This window comes from Coregonus clupeaformis, chromosome 3 (genome assembly GCF_020615455.1).
Source record: "Coregonus clupeaformis isolate EN_2021a chromosome 3, ASM2061545v1, whole genome shotgun sequence".
Lineage (NCBI taxonomy): Eukaryota > Metazoa > Chordata > Actinopteri > Salmoniformes > Salmonidae > Coregonus > Coregonus clupeaformis.
Window position 1 is genome coordinate 39737060 of NC_059194.1, and position 18911 is coordinate 39755970.

The window sequence follows — 18911 nt, forward strand, 5'->3', positions numbered from 1 at the left end:
GGGGAGAAAGAAGTCAAAGCATAGGGTAGGGCAGTGTGAGCAGGACCAGCAGTGTCATTAGACTTAACAAACGAGGATCGGATGTCGTCAACCTTCTTTTCAAAGTGGTTGACGAAGTCATCCACAGAGAGGGAGGGGGGATTCAGCAGGGAGGAGAATGTGGCAAAGAGCTTCCTAGGGTTAGAGGCAGATGCTTGGAATTTAGAGTGGTAGAAAGTGGCCTTAGCAGCAGAAACAGATGAAGAAAATGTAGAGAGGAGGGAGTGAAAAGATGCCAGGTCCGCAGGGAGTCTAGTTTTCTTCCATTTCCGCTCAGCTGCCCGGAGCTCTGTTCTGTGAGCACGCAATGAGTCATCAAGCCACAGAGCTGGAGGGGAGGACCGAGCCGGCCGGGAGGATAGGGGACACAGAGAGTCAAAGGATGCAGAAAGGGAGGAGAGGAGGGTTGAGGAGGCAGAATCAGGAGATTGGAGGGAGAAGGATTGAGCAGAGGGAAGAGATAATAGGATGGAAGAGGAGAGAGTAGTGGGAGAGAGAGAGCGAAGGTTGCGGCGGCGCATTACCATCTGTGTAGGGGCAGAGTGAGTAGTGTTGGAGGAGAACGAGAGAGAAAAGGATACAAAGTAGTGGTCGGAGACATGGAGGGGAGTTGCAGTGAGATTAGTAGAAGAGCAGCATCTAGTAAAGATGAGGTCAAGCGTATTGCCTGCCTTGTGAGTAGGGGGGGACGGTGAGAGGGTGAGGTCAAAAGAGGAGAGGAGTGGAAAGAAGGAGGCAGAGAGAAATGAGTCAAATGTAGACGTAGGGAGGTTGAAATCCCCCAAAACTGTGAGGGGTGAGCCATCCTCAGGAAAGGAACTTATCAAGGCGTCAAGCTCATTGATGAACTCTCCAAGGGAACCTGGAGGGCGATAGATGACAAGGATATTAAGCTTAAATGGGCTAGTGACTGTGACAGCATGGAATTCAAATGAGGAGATAGACAGATGGGTTAGCGGAAAAATTGAGAATGTCCACTTGGGAGAGATGAGGATTCCTGTGCCACCACCCCTCTGACCAGATGCTCTCGGGGTATGCGAGAACACATGGTCAGACGAGGAGAGAGCAGTAGGAGTAGCAGTGTTTTCAGTGGTAATCCATGTTTCCGTCAGCGCCAGGAAGTCGAGGGACTGGAGGTCTAGCTGATCAATGACTTCCATCCCATAACTGAACCCTGTCTTGAATCTAGCTGATCAATGACTTCCATCCCATAACTGAACCCTGCCTTGAATCTAGCTGATCAATGACTTCCATCCCATAACTGAACCCTGCCTTGAATCTATTTGATCAATGACTTTCATCCCATAACTGAACCCTGCCTTGAATCTAGCATAATGACTTCCATTCCATAACTGAACCCTGCCTCGTATCTAGCATAATGACTTCCATCCCATAATTGAACCCTGCCTTGAATATTGCATAATGACTTCCATCCCATAATTGAACCCTGCCTTGAATATTGCATAATGACTTCCATCCCGTAACAGAACCCTGCCTTGAATCTAGCATAATGACTTCCATCCTATAACTGAAGCCTGTCTTGAATATTGCATAATGACTTCCATCCTATAACTGAAGCCTGTCTTTAATATTGCATAATGACTTCCATCCCATAACTGAACACTGTCTTGAATCTAACATAAAGACTTCCATCCCATAACTGAACCCTGTCTTGAATCTAGCATAATGACATCCATCCCATAACTGAACCCTGTCTTGAATCTAGCATGATGACTTCCATCCCATAACTGATCCCTGCCTTGAATCTAGTATAATGACTTCCATTCCATAACTGAACCCATGGCCCCTTCCTGGGTATAGGGATGGTCTGAAATGATAAGGACGTGAAGAACGTTGAAACTCTAGCCTAATAATGCATTGAGCTCATCAACATAGGCCCCTATACTGAAACACCTGGATAATACATATCCCACAGATACTATGCTGAACAAAAATATAAATGCAACAGGCAACAATTTCAAGGATTTTACTGAGTTACATTTCAGATAAGGAAATCAGTCAAGTTAAATAAAATCATTAGGCACTAATCTATGGATTTCACATAACTGATATGCATCTGTTGGTCACAGACCTTTTTTTTTAAAGGTAGGGGCGTGGATCAGAAAACCAGTCAGTTTCTGGTGTGACCACCATTTGCCTCATGCAGCGCGACACATCTCCTTTACATAGAGTTGATCAGGCTGTTGATTGTGGCTTGTGGAATGTAGTCCCACTCCTCTTCAATGGATGTGCGAAGTTGCTGGATATTGGGGTGAACTGGAACACACTGAAAATAGATAAAATGAAAATAAACATAAAAGATAGATCACTTATCAAAAGGGAAAAAGACAAATGTATACCCCAGGTCCACCCCAGGATATGTAGACCTCTGCTAGATGTAATGGGTCTCACACACACACACACTGTAACGTGCTGCAGTGTCACGGTTTACTAAGCCAGAACCCAGAAGCAGACCAGGACAAGGTAAGTGGTGTCAAAGGTGAGTGTTTATTTAACTGATCCACGGGTGATGTTGAATAATCCAGGGAACAGAGCGGGCGGCGTGGATGAGTTGTAGAGGGTGCAGTGGTTGGTCCAATGATGGCTCGGCAGCCGCCGACCATCAGGCAGAGGTTGGGTGAAGGTTCCGGACGAGTGACTGTAGGGAGAACAAAACGGAGGTAAGCATACAACCAGCAAACAAGGTGCAAAACAACAAAACTAATGCTCTAAGCTCTAGGACTGATCCGCTGATAAACATACTGTTCATGGCTAACGATCCGGCAGGGAATGGATGTCAGGTCAGAGCTTATGAAGGTGATGATCAGGGCCAGGTGTGCAGATTGCTGATGGAATGCAGGTGTGGAAATCAGGAGAGCTCCCGCCTAGCAACGTAGCCCGGCAACCAGGCAGGGAGCGTTCCAGAACCCTCGGGAAACTGGAGATCCCGAGCAGAAAAACTAATACACATACAGGAACCGACTCAGACTGCCGGAATCGTTACAGTACCCCCCTCCGACGAACGCCACCGGGCGGACTCCCGGAGCGCCAGGATGGAGGCGGTAGAAGTCACGAATGAGGTCAGCATCTAGGATCTGTCGCCGCGGAATCCAACTCCTCTCTTCAGGACCATACCCCTCCCAGTCCACGAGATACTGGAAACCCCGGCCCCGCCGTCTGGAATCCATGATGCGTCGCACCGTGTAGGCAGGACCACCTCCGATCATCCGAGGAGGAGGAGGAGGAGGCGGAGGAGGCAACAGAGGACTGAGGAAAACAGGCTTGAGGCAGGAGACATGAAAGGTGGGATGGACTCTGAGCGTCCTCGGTAGTTTGAGTCGAACTGCCACCGGATTGATCACCTTCTCCACCACAAACGGACCAATGAACTTCGGTAACAACTTCCTAGACTCAGTCCGTAAAGGAAGATCCCGTGTGGCCAACCAGACCCTATCTCCGATGGTATAGGTGGGAGCGGGGATCCGGCGACGATTCGCCTGGAGCTGATACCGGTCCGAAACTCTAAGGAGTGCCTTTCTGGCCCGATGCCAGGTCCGGTGGCAACGACGAATATGGGCCTGAACAGAGGGCACTGAGAGCTCCTTCTCCTGAGAAGGGAACAAGGGAGGTTGGTAGCCATACAGGCACTGGAAGGGAGACATCCCAGTGGCAGATGTAGGGAGAGTATTGTGGGCATACTCAACCCAAGGCAACTGAGAGACCCAGGAGGTGGGGTTGGAAGAGACAAGGCAGCGTAGCGTGGATTCCATCTTCTGGTTGGCTCTCTCCGCCTGACCATTAGATTGGGGGTGAAAACCAGATGTGAGACTGACTGTAGCTCCAATGGCCAAACAGAAGGACTTCCAGACAGCAGAGGTAAACTGAGGGCCACGGTCGGAAACGATATCACTGGGCAAACCGTGGACCCTGAAAACCTCCCTAACCAGGATCTCGGACGTCTCCGAGGCAGAGGGAAGCTTGGCAATTGGCACAAAGTGGGCGAACTTGCTGAATCTGTCCACGATAGTCAGAACGACCGTGTTCCCCTCAGAAGAGGGCAACCCAGTGACAAAGTCCAGGGCCAGATGCGACCATGGTCGCCGGGGAATAGGAAGGGGGTGAAGTAGTCCAGAGCTGGGCCGATTGGTACTCTTATTCTGCGCACACACTGGACAGGCAGCAACAAAACCCAGAGTATCCTCGGCCATGGCAGGCCACCAAAAACGTCTGCGAAGAAACGCCATCGTCCGAGCCACGCCAGGGTGACAAGCCATCTTGCTGGCGTGGGACCATTTGAGGACAGCAGGACGAACCGACTCAGGCACAAACAACCGACCGGGTGGACCGTTACCGGGACCGGGCTGCGTCCGAAGGGCCGCCATCACCTCCTCCTCAATCTTCCACATAACTGCTCCCACGACGCAGTTCCGGGGGAGAATTGTCTCGGTCTTGGACCCACTCTCTTCCGTCTTGGAGAACATCCGGGACAAGGCGTCCGCCTTGCCGTTCTTAGATCCAGGTCGGAACGTCAGGGAAAAATTGAATCGTCCGAAAAACAACGCCCACCTGGCCTGACGGGAGTTGAGACGTCTAGCCGATTGCACGTAAGCAAGATTCTTGTGGTCAGTCCAGACAATAAACGGTTGCTCCGCCCCCTCCAACCAGTGGCGCCACTCCTCCAAGGCAAGTTTCACCGCGAGAAGCTCCCGGTTGCCCACATCGTAGTTCCTCTCCGCAGGCGAAAGGCGACGAGAGTAGTAGGCGCAGGGATGGAGTTTACTGTCCGTGGAGCATCGCTGCGACAGGATGGCGCCAACTCCCACATCAGACGCGGGTCCACTTCAACGACGAACTGACGGGCCGTGTCCGGTTGAGAGAGAATCGGTGCGTTGGTGAATCGTCTCTTCAAATCCAGAAACGCTCGATCTGCCTCCGGATTCCACTTGAAGGTCCTGATACTGGAAGTCAAGGCAGTTAACGGAGCGGCCACACGGCTGTAATCCCGGATGAATCTGCGGTAGAAATTCGCAAACCCCAAAAATCTCTGGAGCTGCAATCTCGTACCGGGCTGGGCCCATTCCAGAACCGCTCTAACCTTCTCCTGGTCCATCCTAATCTCTCCCCTGGAGATGATGTACCCGAGAAAGGATGTCGTGTGGGCGTGAAACTCGCACTTCTCGGCCTTCACGAACAGGCGATTCTCCAACAATCGCTGCAGAACCTGCCGGACATGCTGGACGTGGTCGGAAGGTTCCTTCGAGAAGATCAGAATGTCATCCAGGTAAACAAACACAAAGAGACCGATCATATCTCTCAGGACGTCGTTCACCATACTCTGGAATACCGCTGGAGCATTGGTCAGTCCAAACGGCATCACCTGATACTCGAAGTGACCCATCGGTGTATTGAAACCCGTCAACCACTCGTCCCCCTCTCTGATCCGGACCATGTGATACGCATTGCGTAGGTCTAGTTTGGTGAACACTGTAGCACCCTGTAAGGAGTCGAAGGCAGAGCTCATCAAGGGCAGGGGATACTTGTTCTTGACCGTGATGTCATTCAACCCCCGATAATCAATACACGGTCGAAGAGAGCCATCCTTCTTACCCACAAAGAAGAATCCTGCCCCCAGGGGTGATGACGAGGGACGAACGAGACCAGCAGCTAGGGACTCCTTGATGTAGGTCTCCAAAGCCTCACGTTCAGGTCGGGAGATACTGTATAACCTTCCCTTGGGGTAGACAGCTCCAGGGAACAGGTTGATGGCACAATCATATGGTCGGTGGGGAGGGAGTGACAGAGCCTTCTGCTTACTGAACACTTCCCCCAAATCGTGATATGTCTCGGGAACCAGGGACAAATCTGGGGGTTTAGCCTCAATCACCTGACTGGGAACCGAATGGGGACAGGCAGTCTTGAGACAGTTAGCATGACAATCAAGGCTCCAACTCGTTACCTTGCCCGTCACCCAATCGAACGTGGGATTGTGTTCCTTCAGCCAGGGGTATCCAAGGACCAGAGGAACATGGGAAGACGGCAGAATGAAGAATGAAATCATCTCAGAATGATTCCCCGACAACAGCATCTTAACCGGTTCAGTCCTCATCGTGATACGTGCCAGACTACTGCCGTTCAGAGTGGTCGCTTCAATGGCTTCCGGCAATTGCTCCTTGGAAAGCCCCAGCTGTTCCACCAACTCGGCATCAAGAAAGCTTCCATCGGCACCTGAATCGATAAAAGCGTTAATCGCTAAGCTCTGATTCCTGTTCATAAGGGTAGCCGGGAAACGGGGTCTGACAGAGGTATTGAGAGGTCGAAACTGGCTCGCTAAAAGTCCTCCCAACTTTAGCGAGCCGCGCAGTTTGACGACCGCCGGGAACAGGTGGCGAGGTAATGTCCCGAACCACCACAGTAGAGGCAACAGTTAGTCCCTACGTCTGAGTTGGCGTTCCTCCTTGGTTAACCCGTGCCGCCCTACTTGCATTGGTTCAGAATCGGGAGACAGGACCTCTCCACTAATCCTGTGTGGTGGACGATGATCGACGTATTCTGGTCCAATCACCGACCCGACTGGAACCTGAGAAGTGATCGATGACGGAACCCATTGCTTCTCCCTCCTTCGCTCTCGGACTCGATTATCCACCCGAATAGACAAGGCTACCAAGCTGTCCAGGTCACTAGGTTCCGGATAGGAGATCAACTCATCCTTGAGCTGCTCCGACAGCCCCTGGTAAAAGGCCGCTTGCAGAGACTCCTCATTCCACCCACTCTCCACAGCCAACGTCTTGAACTCGATCACGAAGTCGGCCACGCTGCGAGTTCCTTGGCGAAGCGAAAACAGGCGCCTAGCTGCGTCCCTCCCTCGGACGGAATGGTCGAAGAGCTTCCTCATCTCGGCCGTGAACCCCTGGTATGAAGCCATGCAGGGGTCCTGTCGTTCCCAAACGGCTGAAGCCCACTCCAGCGCTCGACCACGCAGCAACTCAATCACAAAGGCTATCCTAGCCTTGTCTGTGGCATAAGAGTAGGGCTGTAGATCGAACACTAACCCACACTGCATAAGGAAAGAACGGCATCTTCCCAGCTCCCCCTCATATTTATCCGGCGTCGGAACCTTGGGCTCACGGAAGGACACAGCTCCAGAAGCGGCAGGCGAGATGGGTGAAACCGGTAGTGGATCCTCCACCGGAAACTTGCGCTGGTTCTGGACCTCCGTCAGACCGGTAGAAAGGTTCCGAACTGCCAACGCGATCTCCTGTAGCTCCGTGCTATGATGGCCCAACATCTTCTCCTGATGGGAAATGGCATGGCGAACAGAGTCCAGGTCCGCTGGGTTCATACTGGCCGGATCGTTCTGTCACGGTTTACTAAGCCAGAACCCAGAAGCAGACCAGGACAAGGTAAGTGGTGTCAAAGGTGAGTGTTTATTTAACTGATCCACGGGTGATGTTGAATAATCCAGGGAACAGAGCGGGCGGCGTGGATGAGTTGTAGAGGGTGCAGTGGTTGGTCCAATGATGGCTCGGCAGCCGCCGACCATCAGGCAGAGGTTGGGTGAAGGTTCCGGACGAGTGACTGTAGGGAGAACAAAACGGAGGTAAGCATACAACCAGCAAACAAGGTGCAAAACAACAAAACTAATGCTCTAAGCTCTAGGACTGATCCGCTGATAAACATACTGTTCATGGCTAACGATCCGGCAGGGAATGGATGTCAGGTCAGAGCTTATGAAGGTGATGATCAGGGCCAGGTGTGCAGATTGCTGATGGAATGCAGGTGTGGAAATCAGGAGAGCTCCCGCCTAGCAACGTAGCCCGGCAACCAGGCAGGGAGCGTTCCAGAACCCTCGGGAAACTGGAGATCCCGAGCAGAAAAACTAATACACATACAGGAACCGACTCAGACTGCCGGAATCGTTACATGCAGGGGCTCTCACAGTCGAAGGGTCATGTGGTGCTTTCTGTGTAAAATATGTCATTGTGAGTAATTGGCTGTCTAATTAATTATATTGGCTGCCTTCTGAGGTGCGGGGGAGGAAGAGGGAGGAGGTGGGGAGTGTGTCATGCGGCGTCCGGTCTTGAAGCCTCACACTCAAGGGTACCGGTTTATTGGATGTCTTATTTGACTCCAGTCACTATGGTTCTGTGAGGCCCTGGTTTACAGCATGTTGCCAATCCCTTCTAGCCATCCAGCTCCCTCCATGATATCCTATTAATGAAATAGATTTTTCTGGAATTTGTTTGTTTTTTAATTCATCTAATTCATTTAGATGAATTCATTACCTTCCCATAATTTTAGGGAAATGATAAAAGCAGCGTGAAATGCATTCTTGATCTGCGGTCATCTTTGAGCATTTGCAATCCGCCTCAGGCTGGCTCCCATTAATGATCCTATTGCTGTCCCAGGGGTTTGCATATTCTCCATTGGTGGCCATTTAGAAAAAGAAGCCCAACTTCTCACACTCCAAACTTACCATAACGTTTGAGTGACACTACTGTGACTTTGTGAACACTTTGTAAAAGTGACTCTGCGTTCATTAACTATTCCAACAACTCCATTAATGAGTTCTATGTATAGTTATTCTTTGTAATAGCCCCATGCTGTGTGAGGCTGTTGATAATGACGGAGGAAGGAGAGGTTTGCAGTGACAGGGCCACTGCTTTGTTCCTGCTGGTTGTGACGAGGGAGGGACAGACAGGAAGTCAGACAGAGAAAGAGCGACAGAGAGGTAGCTAGAGATGCCCACAGCGCCGGAGAGAGAGAGAGACAGCGAGAGAGAGAGAGAGAGAGAGAGAGAGAGAGAGAGAGAGAGAGAGAGAGAGAGAGAGAGAGAGAGAGAGAGAGAGAGAGAGAGAGAGAGAGAGAGAGAGAGAGAGAGAGAGAGAGAGAGAGAGAGAGAGAGAGAGAGAGAGAGGGAGACATACGTTTGCTCTCTGTCAGCCTGGTGAGAATAAAGATGCCAGTCTGTCAAAGCCTTCCCAAGCAATCACGACAAACATAACTTCACAAGACTCTACCTGATTCAGTCATTCATTTAATGGAGTGGTATCAGTAGCTTCCAATGATTTCAGTAACTCCAGTAATCTCTCATCAACTGTCATCATTTGTTTTGCACATTCTTTAGATTGTTGTGTTGTATCAAATGTACATTCAGAAAATACTTTTAACGAATAAACTATTAGTCTATGATGAATGAAGGCATATTTTCCTATAAGCGTTTTGTTTTTGTGCAAAGAATCCATAATATCTATACAAGACTCAATACAGGGCAAAGAAGGAGACAACTGCAGGCAAGATGGATGCAGAATCTTTTTCATAGCTAAAGACTATAACTAGCTTACACACACAGGTTGTAAATGGATTTAGGAGGCACCTCTGGTTCAAGGTTGGGGGGAGAGATAATTTATCATTACAGCTAAATGAGATCAAGTCTCAATTTAATCACGCACAGTAAGACATAGAGGAAGCGCTCCTGCGTACTGGTGTTTCAGTGATGCTGTGATGTGAGCACATGAACATCCTTTGATATTCAGGTAATAACATGGGGAGATAGCCTTCAAGATCTTCATTCATAGCATTCAATGGCTTTCCTCCTCTTTGATGTCTAATTATTTTAGCAACTTAATATATTTAGTGAGTGAACCGTCTTGGAGTTCTAAGGGTCCTTCACGTTGTAGGTATGAATGGAGTTCAGCCACTCTTATGAAAAACATGCAGCTTCTGTGGAGCTTGGAAATGTGTCCATGTTCATGCTAATCAAGTTATCACATTTGTGTATCTACCACACACAGTCATCCTCAATTTCCCTCTTGATTCATGCTCCAAATAAATGTATATAGATTGCAACAACACATTCATTACCAGTGTTGGGGAGTAGTGAACTACAAATATTTTTTATAACTAACCCAAGATAGACCACAGCCTGTCGTTTCCAGTGGGAGTACGAGCTGGCAAGATCCTATTGGCGCGTTCTAGCATGTATTTGCATATTTCCATCAGGGAACGCCTACTCTGTGAAGTGTGCGTGTGCAATAACTAAATTCACCCTTGCACTCCTATACAACACAATAATTTGAACATTTGGCAAAGGGTAAAGTCTACTAAACTTAGTCCACTCTGTTCGTAAGAGATTTTCATTTTTGGGAAGAGAAAACTGTATTGAGATCAAATGTTTAATCGATGAGAAAATGTGCAGAATGCCAAAATCCATCTCGCTCCATTAACTCCCACTGCCGGCCAGTGTGCTTCCTCTCATCACCATATTTGGTGTTGAGTGGAAATGCCAACCGGATGCTTCAGATTTATACATCCGGTGAAACATCTGGCTCATTGTTCAATCTGTGGTTATACTAGTAATTCAACTACAGTTTGCAGTAGCTTGGTGGTAGTTGAACTGAATGTAAATCTTTGTAGTGTTATTTTTTTTTGCCATGTAGCGGTGTAGCTAACTACTGGAACTGCACTACTTTTTTTTGTAAAAAATGAAGAAAATATGGGTGAAATAGGCATGAATTTATTTTTCGGCATCAGACCTGCCTAAATCTCACTTGAAACATATTTTTTTGTGTTTAATAGGCTAAATTACACACTCTTAACATCTGACTCTAGAGTGATCTGTTCTTGCAATTTGCAGTCTATGACATTTCAGATGAAGTATGATCATTTTTCCCGAAGTAGCTTTTCCAAAGTAGCTTTCCTTAAGTAAACTACATTTATCTTAAGGGTAGATTAACTTGTGAAGTAATTGGTAGTTTGGTAAACTATACATTTTAGTCATTTAGCAGACACTCTTATCTAGAGCGACTTACAGAAGCAATTAGGGTTAAGTGCCTTGCTCAAGGGCACATTGACAGATTTTTCACCTAGTCATCTCGGAGATTCAAACCAGCAACCTTTCAGTTACTGGCCCAACACTCTTCACCACTAGGCTACCTGCCACCCTATGATTTCAGAGTAGCTTCCCCACCTGATGGACTGCATGCCTGTCCTCTTCTGATTGCCAGCAAACACCATCACTTCCCCACTGTCAAGTTTGGCTGATCAAAACCTATTGGTACTGAAGTTAGTTTACTTTACTCATCACTAAGATGAAGGACTCCTCGCCAAGGTTAGTAGGGACAATGAACGAAAAGATCTTACTCGCCAACTTGGAGGCCATTTTCTTTTTTTTCTCAGCAGGGCAGATCAGGGATCATAAGGAATCGCTAATGAGCCAGGAACTCCTGTTTGGCTAATGTTGGACACATTATGATCTTTGATGTAAATACAATTGCCTCTTGGACATGTTATGATCTTTGATGTAAATACAATTCACAGATCCAATATACTGTACTGCATGTACTGCACTAATAGTAGTATTGACTACAAATACAACAGAGGGCTCCGAACTCTGTAGAGCCTCCAGTGATTGTAGAGCCTCCAGTGTGTTTACATTCATTATTTGCTGTTCCTTTGAGTCTGAAGTGTGTAAACTAAATCCCCATAGGCTACAATAGTGAATTATTTCATTTCTATCATTCCCCATTCATTCCAACCTATTAACATGTACTCAACATACGTGGTAGAAATAGGCCTACTCATGTACTCATATGAAAGGCTGGTGGTTTGGAGTACTCTTCTTGCTTACGTTGATATGGGAGATTGTAGTAATTGATAAATGTTAGCTAATGGCGGTCACGACAATGTTTGGACTGACCTGATTTAGAAGGCAATTATCTCTAGCGAACCATACTGTCTGCTCTAACTACATGGTTGAATCACATTACCACTAGTGTGTATACTTCCCTAGCACGGCCATTGAATCAAGTATGTCATGAAACACATTCTATTTCCTGGAATCATCTTCCATACACAATAATAACTCAACTGTGTCACAGCTGTATAGATTTAAAGTAATTACAGCTAATTGGGTGACAGCAATTATTGCGGCTGAATTTATGCTTGTTGATTCAGTCTGCTAAACAAATGCCATTTAGCAAGGGCCTAATTAGTACATTGTTGACACTGTGATGCGGGGAACAGAATCATTGCATGATGCCCAATCATTCTCCATCTCAATCTTGTTCTCCATGGAGGCAGGGTTACAACTCGGAGAGAGAAAACATATGGATGTAAATGTACATTTTTTTCTCATATAAATGTTTCTCTCAAACACCATTTAGCCACCTGAGGTTATGGACAATGCAATGTATTCACCAGTGGAGACTGGTGGAAGGATACATGGGGTGGAATGGGGAGCCCGTCCTCCTGATTTCTCTCCCCACCAGCCTCCACTGGACTACACCTCCATGTCTTGCTATGATATAAAGTTACCTTCATTTGCGTAATCATGAAATTGGACCAACAGGAGTGAACGCATTGAATGTCTTCATTTCGTTTAGTGTTATCTGAGCCATTTTGCTTCTGAGCCATATTACATTATTTTTCTTTACAAGAGATATAACTTTCATGAGTAACATGCTTGATCTGTAATTGGCTAGACATCTCACTTGTAAAACGGTGCTGACTGACTGTATCAACTACGAAGCATCCATGTTCCCCATGGTGTGTATGTGTCAGGTTGAATTCGAGGTGAATTCCAGTTTAGCAAATTATATAGGCCTATTAGCTTAAGTTTATGACGAGTTATGTTTATAAAAATCTCTTTAAATAGCAAATATATCACAGAGTGCAGCAAGCATTTGATAGCACATCCCGAAAGACAACTAAATGGAGAACAGCTGTCTTTGGTTTGGAATAACAATGATTAGAAGTAGTTTAGTCTATTGTCCTGTCACTGTAACTCCATAACCAAAATGGCTGACTCAACTATACACTACTTGATATGATACTACAGGTTCTTCTGCCTCAGGTGCTTGTGGAGTGTGTTGAGTATGTGGAGTATGTTGTGATGAGGGTTCGAATCCTGGGTCCACAGTGGCAGGGATGTACTGTGTTACAGTACACTGAGTATACCAAACATTAGGAACACCTTCCGAATAATATTGAGTTGCACCTCCTTCCTTTTGCCCTCAGAACAGACTCAATTCGTCGGGGCACGAACTCGACAAGGTGTCAAGCGTTTCACAGGGATGCTGGCCCATGTTGACTCCAATGCTTCCCACAGTTGTGTCAAGTTGGCTGGATGTCCTTTGGGTGGCGGACCATTCTTGATACACACGGAAAATTGTTGAGAGTGAAAAACCCAGCAGCGTTGCAGTTCTTGACACAAACCGGTACACCTGGCACCTACTACCATACCCCGTTCAAAGGCACTTAAATATTTTGTCTTGCCCATTCACTCTCTGAATGGCACACATACACAATCCATGTCTCAATTGTCTCAAGGCTTGTATCAAGAATGGGTTAAGCGAGCAGTGCGGCTTGGCAGGGTCGTGTTTTGGAGGACGCATGGCTCTCGACCTTCGCCTCTCCCGAGTCCGTAATGGAGAGGGGATGGGACATTGTAACTACCAATTGGGGAGAAAAAGGGTTACAAAAGTACATACAAATAAATAAGGGATCATAGCTGTCACCTGGATTCACCTGGTCAGTCTATGTCATGGAAAGAGTTCCTAACATTTTGTACACTCAGTGTATATTGACAGAAGCTACAGTATACTGTGATAATATGCTTCAACTAGATTAGATCTCTCATCGTGTATGTTCTCCTGAGGGGGTCACAATGTGGGTTGGATAGTACAGTACAGAACAGCACAGCACAGGACAGTAGAGTGAAACCTAATCAGAGACTTGTACTGGGAAGTGTAACAAGGGACTATAAAATATGTACATCATCACAATTGAGTTTGTGGGAGAGAAAATGCAGCTTGTCACTTTGTTTCCCTGGGCCTTAAAGGAAAACTCCACCCAAAAACTATCTTTTGGTATTTAATTAGTCAATTGTTGACATTGTCCCAAAATGTTTTGCTTGTCAGCAATCAAGAGTTCAAGATATGTAACTTTCAAAATACAGAAATCATCCCCGTATTATGCATTTTGCACCATATGATGCTGCGTTTTAGGTGGAGTGTTCCTTTAAGGGATGTGTGTTCTCTGTATTGCCTTGCATTATAGGTGTGAATTACAGAGATCACAACCCTCAATGACAAAGAATTGCTTGTTGGTGTGAATCGAGGCCCACAGGGTAAAGTTGTGTGAGTGTGTGTATCAATGTTGAATCTCCATAAAGAAGAGATACCTTGAGCTATGTCGATTAAATAACACTGTACTTTATTTCCAGGAAGAATAACCAACCTCTTGAACATAACCCGCAGGCTAAACCCCTCGAAAGCTTCTTTCTCAGCCCATGTCCTTCAACCATTCTGCTGGATTCCACCCGAAGAGCCTCTCAACTTTAACTTGTTGCCCAAAAAATATTTGCTGCCTAGGGACAATTGAATTTTAAGCCAAACACTGTTCTATAATGTGAACACTAACTAATTTTCAATATTCAGGAGTTTTCTCGCACTGAGGGTGGATGAGTTTATCCTCTAAGTGTAATTGAGAGAAAAGGGTTTCTTCTTCTCAACCCCTTTCACCCCACACAGAGCTGACGATGGACTTTCTCTGGCATCACACCAGTGGCTAAATCTCTCATTGCCTTTCCAGTGCTTTTTTAGAAAATGTTCTTCCATAAAACGGAATACATCATAGTTTCAAAGTAAAACGTATGCATACATTATAGTTTCAATCTATGTCCCCCTTAGTAATTTAATGAGGACTTAAATGCTGTATCATTAAAATCATATCTCATATAGGTCTCATGTAGAATACATTCTATATTCTGTTTATATGTTCTACTGTGCAACGAAAAGTGCATCAAGTTAATCTCAATATCATAAGCAGCATGATTTGAAAATAAAAACAGCATTTTAGTCAACAAACAGCATTTAGACTTTGTATGTTTCTGAAATGATAAATAAACATACAAAATGATCTACATCTGTGCTGTGGCCGGATGGCTGGGCTGTGGAGCCAAGAGGGAACCATCCAACACACAGGATCTAATTAAGCCTCCGAGGAGTTTGATTCCCTTACTGTTGCATTTCTTCAGGTTAACCACTCATTTACGCAGAGGATAAACAAGCGCAAAAACCTGGGCTAAGCATTTCTTCTCCTTTAGGTTGTCATAGCCTCATAGACACATCGCCAGGCTTTTCACTAGGGGACTGAGTGATCGCTATGGCAGATGGATATCGTTTTTGGATGCATAGCATAGCTTACATCAGAGGCCTGTGAGAATAGAGTGATCTCAATTTAGACTTTAGAAAATGTTTCATAGAATGGCATGGATGATAATTGCACCATATATGCAGAAACATTATGACATTTACAGCCGTACTAATTCACATCTATAGCATCTAGACTCCCCCCCTTGATGACTGTTATGACCACAATATAGCTATCGTTTGGCTACGGTAGAATCAATAACATGGCATTCAACATAGTGATATTAAATAAATGTTATTGCCAATGCTCATACAACTGTGTCTAATCTCTCCGAACTACATAAGTGAGTTATGTTCCTGAAAGCAAAAAAAATAGCTTTCAGTTTATTTTCCCCGAAAATGAGGAATTATGCGAGGGTCACAGAATAAGGCCTAATGAATACAACATTACCACGAGCACTTGGTGAACTATTGGGAAACTGCTGAACAGGAACCAGTTATTGTCATAAAACTCCATTTTAAAAAGGTTGATTAACTACTACACACACGGTCCATTACACCCATTAGCCTTTGTTTGGAGCTGGGTTTTGGAAGCAAAGTGCAGCAGTCAATTATCACTCTAGCTTAGACCCAAATGGCACCCTTTTCGCCATAGTGCACATCTTTTACCAAATACCTATGGGCCCTGGTCAGAAGTATTGCACTTTGTAGGGAATAGGGTGCAATTTGGGACGCAGACTCTTTCCTAGGCCTTAATTCCAGTCATACCTTCCAGTAACAGCCTGGTAGTGAGGGTGAGTCACCTGGTGGGCAGTGATTTCTCTTTAGGACCAATGGAATGGCTTAGCTTGACGTCTATAATTACACTGGAAACACATTGACCAATGTAACATATTAAGTTCCCGCCTGAGATTTAACATAAAAAATACTGTATGTATGATTTGAACAAATGCAATGGAAAACCGAAATGCAGTCTACAGATCTCATTCCAATACGTTGTTTTACTCAGTCTTAGAATACCTTTTATTACGGTTTTCTCTGTACAACAAACTCCTGTACCACAAAGTAATGCAGGTGAATCTAACAAGCAGGATGGAAAGTGCAACTTCATAAAGCGTACATATTTTTCATTACGGAAGGAAATGTGAAAACCCACAAGATAATGACTGATAAAATGAAAGCATATGTTGTGAAGGTGTGGATTCGATTTTTATCTTAGAGACAACAAGTATTGTTTTTCCATGTATTTTTTGATGTGGAATTGCTTGCCATTGTATTGATGCATGATAACAATATGATATTGAGCCTTGTATGAGTTCTATATTTTTTTAAGTCTAGCGTCATCAAACCACTACAGTTGCATCGTTGTTTACCTCAATGGGTTTCTTCTAGAATAAAGGGAACATTGTTGCAGCTTAAAGTGAGTGTATCCATAATGGCATATTCTTTATGTTAAATGCTAAATGTTCACATTGCAAGCGTTTAATCACATTTGGAGCCCTTTACTTGTGGTTGGAAGTGTGTAACAAGAAAAATAGCTGTGATCTCATTTTGTTTCATGTCGACGACGACCCCATTCTCGGAGCGAAAGCGAAGATCACTTTCATTTGAAATGCGTATTATTTTTATTCATTTTTCAGTGAAGGAACGTGGTCTGTGTAGCATAGAGAAAAATTCATCATCAGAGAGAGCAATAATGCTCGCCTTCAAGACACACACACACACACTCCCCTCATATGACACACTTTGCTGCGGTTCAGTTGGCTCGACATATTAATAAAAGCAAGGACAAGCAAAACAATCTGTGTTCTGTGTTTAGTTCCCCAGTGAATGGGGCTGAAAAATATTCCTTATTACGCATTTATCAAATTCCCTGTGGCGTCTGCAATAAATCAAGTGTAAATAAGTGAGTAGCTATAGCTGTAAATTGTACAGGAGAAAGGGGATGGGCCTTGTGGAATGGAATGTATATTGTTATTAAACTACTAAATATAGATTTGTCTCTTGTTTTTTGACCAACTGTTTTTTTCTTCTTCTTTTTTTATGAGTGGTTCAGATCACGGACAGGCAATAATATTCCAATAGCACATACAGTACCAGTCAAAAGTTTGGAAACACCTACTCATTCAAGGGTTTTTCTTTATTTTTACTAGTTTCTACATTGTAGAATAATACTGAAGATATCAAAACTATGAAATAACACATATGGACTCATGTAGTCCCGTGTAGCTCAGTTGGTAGAGCATGACGCTTGCAATGCCAGGGTTGTGGGTTCAATTCCCGCGGGGGGCCAGTATGAAAAAATGCATTCACTAACTGTAAGTTGCTCTGGATAAGAGTGTCTGCTAAATGACTAAAATGTCAAATGTACTGTAGGAACCAAAAGGTCTTAAGCAACTCAAAAACTATTTGAGATTCTTCAAAGTAGCCACCCTTTGCCTTGATGACAGCTTGGCATTCTCTCAACCAGCTTCACCTGGAATGCTTTTCCAACGGTCTTGAAGGAGTTCCCACATATGCTGAGCACTTGTTGGCTGCTTTTCCTTAACTCTGCGGTCCAACTCATCCCAAACCATCTCAATTGGGTTGAGATCAGGTGATTGTGGAGGCCAGGTCATCTGATGCAACACTCCATCACTCTCCTTCTTTGTCAAATAGCCCTTACACAGCCTGGAGGTGTGTTGGGTCATTGTCCTCCCACTAAGTGCAAACCAGATGGGATGGCGTTTTGCTGTGGTAAGTGTGCCTTGAATTCTAAATAAATCCCTGACAGCGTCACCAGCAAAGCACCCTCACACCATCACACCTCCTCCTCCATGCTTCACGGTGGGAACCACACATGCAGAGATCATCCGTTCACCTACTCTGCGTCTCACAAAGTCACAGCGGTCGGACAAATTTGGACTCATCAGACCAAAGGACAGATTTCCACCGGTCGAATATCAATTGCTCGTGTTTCTTGGCCCAAGCAAGTGTCTTCTTCTTATTGTTGTCTTTTAGAAGTGGTTTCTTTGTAGCAATCGACCATGAAGGCCTGATTCACACAGTCTCCTCTGAACAGTTGATGTTGAGATGTGTCTGTTACTTGAACTCCGTGAAGCATTTATTTGGGCTGCAATTTCTGAGGCTGGTAACTCTAATGAACTTATCCTCCGCAGCAGAGGTAACTCTGGGTCTTCCTTTCCTGTGGCGGTCCTCATGAGCGCTTGATGGATTTTGCGACTGCACTTGAAGAAACTTTCAAAGTTCTTGAAATGTTCCGTATTGACTGACCTTCATGTCTTAAAGTAATGATTGACTGTTGTTTCTCTTTGCTTCTTTGAGCTGTTCTTTCCATAAAATGGACTTGGTCTTTACCAAATAGGGCTGTCTTCTGTATACCACCCCTACCTTGTCACAACACAACTGATTGGCTCAAACACATTAAGAAGGAAATAAATTCCACAAATTAACTTTTAACAAGGCACACCTGTTAATTTAAATGCATTCCAGCTGACTACCTCATGAAGCTGGTTGAGAGAATGCCAAGCGTGTGCAAAGCTGTCATCAAGGCAAAGGGTGGCTACTTTGAAGAATCTCAAATATAAAACATTTTTTGATTTGTTTAACACATATTTGGTTACTACATGATTCCATATGTGTTATTTCATAGTTTTAATGTCTTCACTATTATTCTACAATGTAGAAAATAGTTTAAAAAATAAAGAAAAACCCTGGAATGAG